The sequence below is a fragment of the Chrysochloris asiatica genome, unplaced genomic scaffold, assembly GCF_000296735.1.
Source record: "Chrysochloris asiatica unplaced genomic scaffold, ChrAsi1.0 scaffold00034, whole genome shotgun sequence".
In the NCBI taxonomy this organism is placed as follows: Eukaryota; Metazoa; Chordata; class Mammalia; order Afrosoricida; family Chrysochloridae; genus Chrysochloris; species Chrysochloris asiatica.
In genome coordinates, this window is record NW_006408552.1 from 76,471 (window position 1) to 82,844 (window position 6,374).

The 6,374-nt window shown below is 44.8% G+C and overlaps 1 pseudogene; it reads right to left on the reverse strand.

Moving 5' to 3' along the window:
* Positions 1–1,746: 1,746 nt before the first annotated feature.
* Positions 1,747–4,041, reverse strand: LOC102835033 (annotated as a pseudogene).
* Between the last annotated feature and the right edge of the window lie 2,333 nt (positions 4,042–6,374).

Below are 6,374 nucleotides of genomic sequence, written 5' to 3' on the forward strand. Positions count from 1 at the left end.
TTGTGCATAGGGTTGCTATGAGTTGGTACCAACTCAATGGCACCTAATAACAGCGCAAATTTTTATCCATTCTGCTCTTCATGTCTCTTGACTGGTACATTTAACCCATACATTCAGTGTAAATATTAATAGGTATAAATTGATTGTTGTCATTTGTCTATGTGTTTTTTGTGGTTGTGCGGATTTCTTTGTTCCATATAAATTTTCTATGCTAAGTTCATTTTGTTTGTGGGATTTCTTTTCATTTTCATTTCTGTTGTATTAATGTTTACTAAATCTTTCCAATTTTCCTTTTTTTGAATTTTGATGAACAGGCATATTATTTTTTTCATGGTTACCCTGTAATTTATTAATTTTTTCCCTGCTTGAAAGCTACCTGACTTCTAGCCATTTGGAAGTTCTGTGGCTACACTATTCTCTCTTTTTGATATGTAGTTAACTTCATTAAACATTGATATCTCTGGTTCTCTATTTTCAGTCTTGTAGATTTGTTTTACTTTAAATACCAGCCACTCCTCGGAAACCCTATAAAGGGTCTCTATGAGCGAGTGAATGGCACTCAATGGCACTTAACAACTTAACAACAACAACAACATATCTGGATTGGGTCCTTGGTAGTGCTGACATGTGTGGTAATTTCAGGTTGTTGTCTACTGTTGTTGGTTCTCAGTCCCTTTAGCATTTTTTGTTATGTTTGTCTGATTATTTAAAAGTCCTTTATTTTTCTGCTTACCAAGAAATGTCCAAATTTCACTGTTGTATTTGAGGGACAGCTTTGCCGTGTATATGATTCTTGGTTGTCAATCTTTGTCTTTCAGAATACTGTACATGTCATCTCATTGCTCTCTTGCCTGCATGGTTTCTGCTGAGGAATCAGAGCTTAGTCTTACTGGTTCTCCTTTGTAGGTAATTTTTTTGTTTTTCCTGAGCTGCTCTCAGGATTCTTTTCTTGTCTTTGATTTTGGAAAGCTAGATTATGACATATCTTGGTGATTTTCTTTTGGGACCTATCTTGTTTAGGGTTCCTTCAGCTTCTTGTTTCTTCTCATCTTTCATGATGTTAGGAAAGTTTCTTCCATCAACTCTTCTTTTTTTTTTTTTTTGGACAGACCACCACGATTTTATTTTTAAATAAATGTGCAGTCTAAGCCCAGGTTGGACAAACAGATGGGAGGAATGCAGAAGTGTATGTCGCCACCTAGACCCTTAGTCCGGTGGGTGCACAGGGTCCACTTGGAGGGTGGGGTGGAGCAAAGGGCAACGGGATGGTCAAGGAGGCAAGCATGTACTGCACAGAGCAGGGGTTGAGGGGGTGGGCAACTGACTGCTCAAGAGTCCATCAACATGGGTGGGAAGGGGCAGTAAGAATCCAATGTATCCCTGTGCTCTGCGGAAGGGTCAGGAAAGCTGGGGAGAGGGCCAAGACCTCACACCACACTCCATGACCCTGTGCCCTTGTCCAGCTGTTCGTGCTTACTCAGGCAGCAAGACATGTCCAACACTGATCAATGGTAGCAGCCACCTGTTGCTGTCACTCATCCTTCCCAAGAGTGACTCAAGAGGGCGAGGGACACATTCCCACCCAGCACTTCGTTCACAAAGGCTCACACCCCCAGAACCAGACTGGATTTCCTGAGCGGTGCTGATGCGGCCACGCCATGCGGCCACGCCATGGCCCAGGGTGCTACCGGCCAGGGACGGGGGAAGAGAGCAGAGGTCTTCAAGCTTCCTTTACGCACCTAGTCCTTAGTGGTGATGTTCCTGCTCCGATTTCCCCAGGAACTCTCTCAGTATCCGTGGAAGCTCAGGGCTTTTGCAGTCTGAGTGAAAAGGGGATAATCTGAACTTTGAAGTCCCGGAAGCTTCGAGATGGGGCAGTGATGCCGTAGAGCTTTCTGCCAAGCTGGAAGGGTACAACTGGGTCACCCTCAGTGTGCAGAATGAGCAGGGAGCAGGAGATGTGCTTCCCATTCTCATCATTTGCAAATCTAATTCCACTACTTGTAATGGGGGTCAAGGAAAAACAGTCAAATCCAGGGAAGTATTGATAGATCACCGAAAATGGATGGCTTTTTGCTTCTTCGCGGATGTTGGAGAATGGAGACTCCAATATAAGGGCATCTGGTGGTGTTTCTCGCTCACAGAGGCGTCGCCTCAAATTTATTGCAACCCCTGTGCCCAGAGAGTGATCCCAAATGTACATGGGGTTGTCCCCACTTCTTGCTTTGACCCAGTCAAACACATGGAGTGCGTCATACGTCATGCTCTGCTCACATGGCGTCCCTGCCGAGTTACCCCAACCTCTATAATCAAAAGTGACGACATGGTAACCAAGTGAACTCAGCACCCTGTATAGGTCCCCACGGTAGTCCCCTCCCCTGGTGCCTGCGTTTCCACGCAGGTACAGAATGATAGGGTGGTTAGAAGCCTCATACCACATCTCGTCTTTTCCTTGGGCGTTCTTCCACCATACAGCTGGGACCATGTGCCAGACCCCTATTTTCACATCTTCCTTTGGCTGAAGGTAATAATTACAGGTATGATTCAAGCCTTGACCATGAGGCTTCTTCAAGTCAATGAAATAGGGAACCCTCACAAAATTCAAGAAAATCAGTTTGGTCTGAATCCCAGGACATAGTTTGATGAGAAATGGAATGGCAATGTACAACCCCAAGATAGAAACATCTTTCTTAGTCGGTACCACAAGCCCTTCCGCCTGCCCAGCGCCGGCTTCATGCCGGCTTCGGCTGCACAGCGCGGCACAGCAGGCCCCTTGCCTGCCAGACGCAGGTTCTGCTTCAGGCGGCAATCGGCGTCCAGTGCTGTGGCGGCCCCTAGCCTAAGGAAGGCGAACCCGAGGCGAAGTAGTGCTCTTGCTCCAAAAGATGAGCTCGGTCTGTTTCCTCATCCCGCGGCCGACAGAGGGCGCCAACTGACCTCGCCCGCCCTCCTGCACCGCTCCCGCAGCAGTCTCCACCTACAGCCTGTAACCTAGGTCCTGGAGCCCTGCTACGGACTAGCCATGTCCTACATAACTTTTAAGCTCTCTTCTGATTTTTCTCAACCTTTTTTTTCTGGTTGTTCTTCTAGCATAGTAGTATTGAGAGACTATCCTCAATCTCATTAATTTGGGTTTCCATTGATTTTCTTCTTTTGCCCAGTCAATGTATTGTCCGTTTCTGAAATCTTAGCATTAATCTTCTGGATTTCTAATTGCAGGTTTTTTATTGTTTCAAAGTTTGCATTTACTTTGTCTGTTTCTTCTTATACTATTTTGTTGAATTCTTCTAAAGGTTTTTCTGTGTTCTTGCTTTCCTTGCTATTTCTGTCAATCCTTATTGTTGTTGTTGTTATGTGCTTTGGAGTCGGTTCCGACTCATAGCGACCCTGTACAGGGTTTCCGAGGCTGTAAATCTTTACAGGAGGAGAAAGCCTCCTCTTTCTCCCGCGGAACAGCTGGTAGTTTCCAACTGCTGACCTTGCAGTTCACAGCCCGATTCGTAACCACTAAGCTACCAGAGCTCCTTACAAGGTACCTAAATATCATGATTTTGAATTCTTTTCCAATGAGTTCCATTACCTTTTATTCCTCAGAAATGTTTTCTGGCTCTGCATCTTGGTCATTTGTTTAAGCCATTCTCTCTTGTTTCTTCATGAGTCCTAAAATTGTTATCTCTGGAGCATTGTGGGATTGTTGTATCTGTGAAAACAAACACTGTAGTTGTTGAACCCAGAGGGGAGAAATCTCTATGGGGCTTATGGAATTCAAGGAGCTCACAGGTAGTTGTGGAAGGGATGTGATAACAAAGTTCCTGGCCCTATGTGGAGTTCTTACTGGCCTTGGTGTTATCTATGTTCAGGGCACTCAATCGAGAAAAAGTTTGACGTGACCCTTGAAGGTACTGGTTTCAGATGGTTAAATGCTGGTCTTGTGGCTCTGTGGGTTTTGTTGTCTGGAAGCAAGCCCACCTGAATCCAGGCACAAAAGCAGCACCAAAGTACTGCAGCTGGTGCACAGCTCACACTGTTGTTGCCAACCATGAGGCTCAGACTGCCTGAAGAGCAGGCTCTGAGCTGGAGGTGGATGAGGGTTGGATCTGGCCACACTTGTGGTCACCAGGAGGCATGGGGAATAAAGAGAAATCACATGTTTCCGGTTGCGCGTTCTAGTCGGCTCTTCCAGCCCTGCTTCCACCACTAAAGCTGCTCAGCAGAGGGCAAAGCTGGGTCTGACCAGCCGGTCACTGGCCACTCTCCCTGTCTCTCCACTCCTGCTTGGCCTCTCCTCCCAGCAACACTCCACCCACCTCTCTAACCTTTGTTCTGAAGGTCAGGTGTCAGAATTGTCATCTGTGTCTGTTTTATTTGGTCTCTTGTATCTTTGTTCTGTTTTTCATTTCACATTTATCATTAGTATATTTTTATTGTGCATCTCTCCATGCACTGGAAGTTCTGTGAAGGCAGAGTTTGGGGTGTTTTATTTACCGCTCCAAGCACATAGAACATTATATGGCTTGATAAATATTTAAGTTGAATGAATCACTTACATAAATATCTTTAAACTAATAGCTCATCTGTCAGTTTGTTGTACTACGGTGGTGTCAGTGTCGTGATGCTGGAAGCTATGCCATTGGTATTTCAAATATCAGCAGGGTTACCATAGTGGACAGGTTTAAGTGAAGCTTCCAGATTAAGACGTACCAGGAAGGAGGGTCTGGCAACATACTTCTGAAAAAAAAAAAAAGAAAAAAACTGGCCTGTGAAAACCTTATACAGAGCAGTATAACACGGATATAGTGCTGGAAGATGATCCTCTCTGATTGGAAGGCAATCAAAGTACAACTGGGGAAGAGCTACTCTCTCAAAATAGAGTCCACCTTAATGACTGGGATGGAGTAAAACTTTCTGGACTTTCATTTGCTGATGTAGCATGACTCAAAGTGAGAAGAAACCACTGTAAAAATCGGAACATGGAATGTGTAAAGTATGGTACTAGGAAAATTAGAAATCATCCAAAATGAAATGGAACTGTTATAGGGGAAAAGCCACTGAGCTCTTAAATGAAGATTCAAAGGATTTGTTCAACAGTAGAGAGACACTCAGATGGAAAATCACCAATTAACATAATTGAAAACATGGTGATTTCAGAGAGTGGGTCCCCAGCAGGGACAGATATAGATGAAGGAACAAAGATTACGATAAAATTATTTGGTTGGTTTGGTTGAGGTCACAAAAAGGAGGGTTAAAGACATGGGAAAAGGTATTCAGTGGACACAAATGCTTCTATTTGTTTTGTTGTTGTGCTGGTGGTGAAAAACAACAAAAAGAGAGCCACAGCACAGGGACACCGTCTAGAGGGTCCAAAAAAAACGCGGGGAGAGTGAAAAACACACACCCTTTTGGGGATATCTCCACAGCGCATACCACACAGCCACACCAGGTGTACCATGTAAGTTCTGTTGTCGTTAAGTGCCATCGAGTGGGTTCCAACTCATAGCCAGCCTGTATCAGGTTCCCAAGGAGCAACTGGTAGGTTTGAACCACCAACCTTGCAGTTAAAGTTTTTCTATGGTGCCAAACCAGAGAGTACTAAATTTAGAGGCACATATCAGAATCTTATAATGTCTACTTTTCAGAACAGGTCATAAAAGTGTATAAGTTGATGTAAAACATTTCATGTGCTAAGCTAATGATAAGGTGGGTGGGAATTGGCCACACGTCTGGTCACCGGGGCAGGGGGAAGAAGGAATTACACCTTTCCCATGGTCTGTGTGATGCTGCTCGCCAGGCCTCCTTATGTTGCCAAAGCTGCTCACCAGATGGCCACGCTTCACCTGGCCAGCCGTTCACCAGTCAGTCTCTCTCTCCCTCTCTCCATCCCTTCTCAGCTTCTCCTCCAAATAGGCACTCAGTCCACTTCTCTAACCTTTCCTGTGAAGTTCAGAGGTCCAGAATTTTCATCTGTGTCTGTTTCATTTGGTCTCTTGTAGCTTTGTTGTAGAGGGTACTTGTAGTGCATTATTGAGACAGTTTTTATAACCTTATCACTAAAAGAATGAGGAGTTCTAGTGTGACTCTGGGATAAAGCACTGGTCTGCAAGATCAATTTGAACCACAAGGTTGGTGGTTCAAACTCAACAGCCACTCCTTGGAAGCCCTAAACAGGGTCGCTATGAGTCAGAACTGATTCGACAGCACTAAACAACATCATGAAAAGACAGCAGTATGGTGGATCCATACAACAAGCACTGGACTGGGAACCAGAGGGTCCGTAGTTTGAGTCTACCAGTCCCTTCGTGGGAGAAAGATGAGTCTTTCTGCTCCCTCTGAAACCCTTTACAGAGTCACTATGACTGCAAATCCGTTTGAACTGC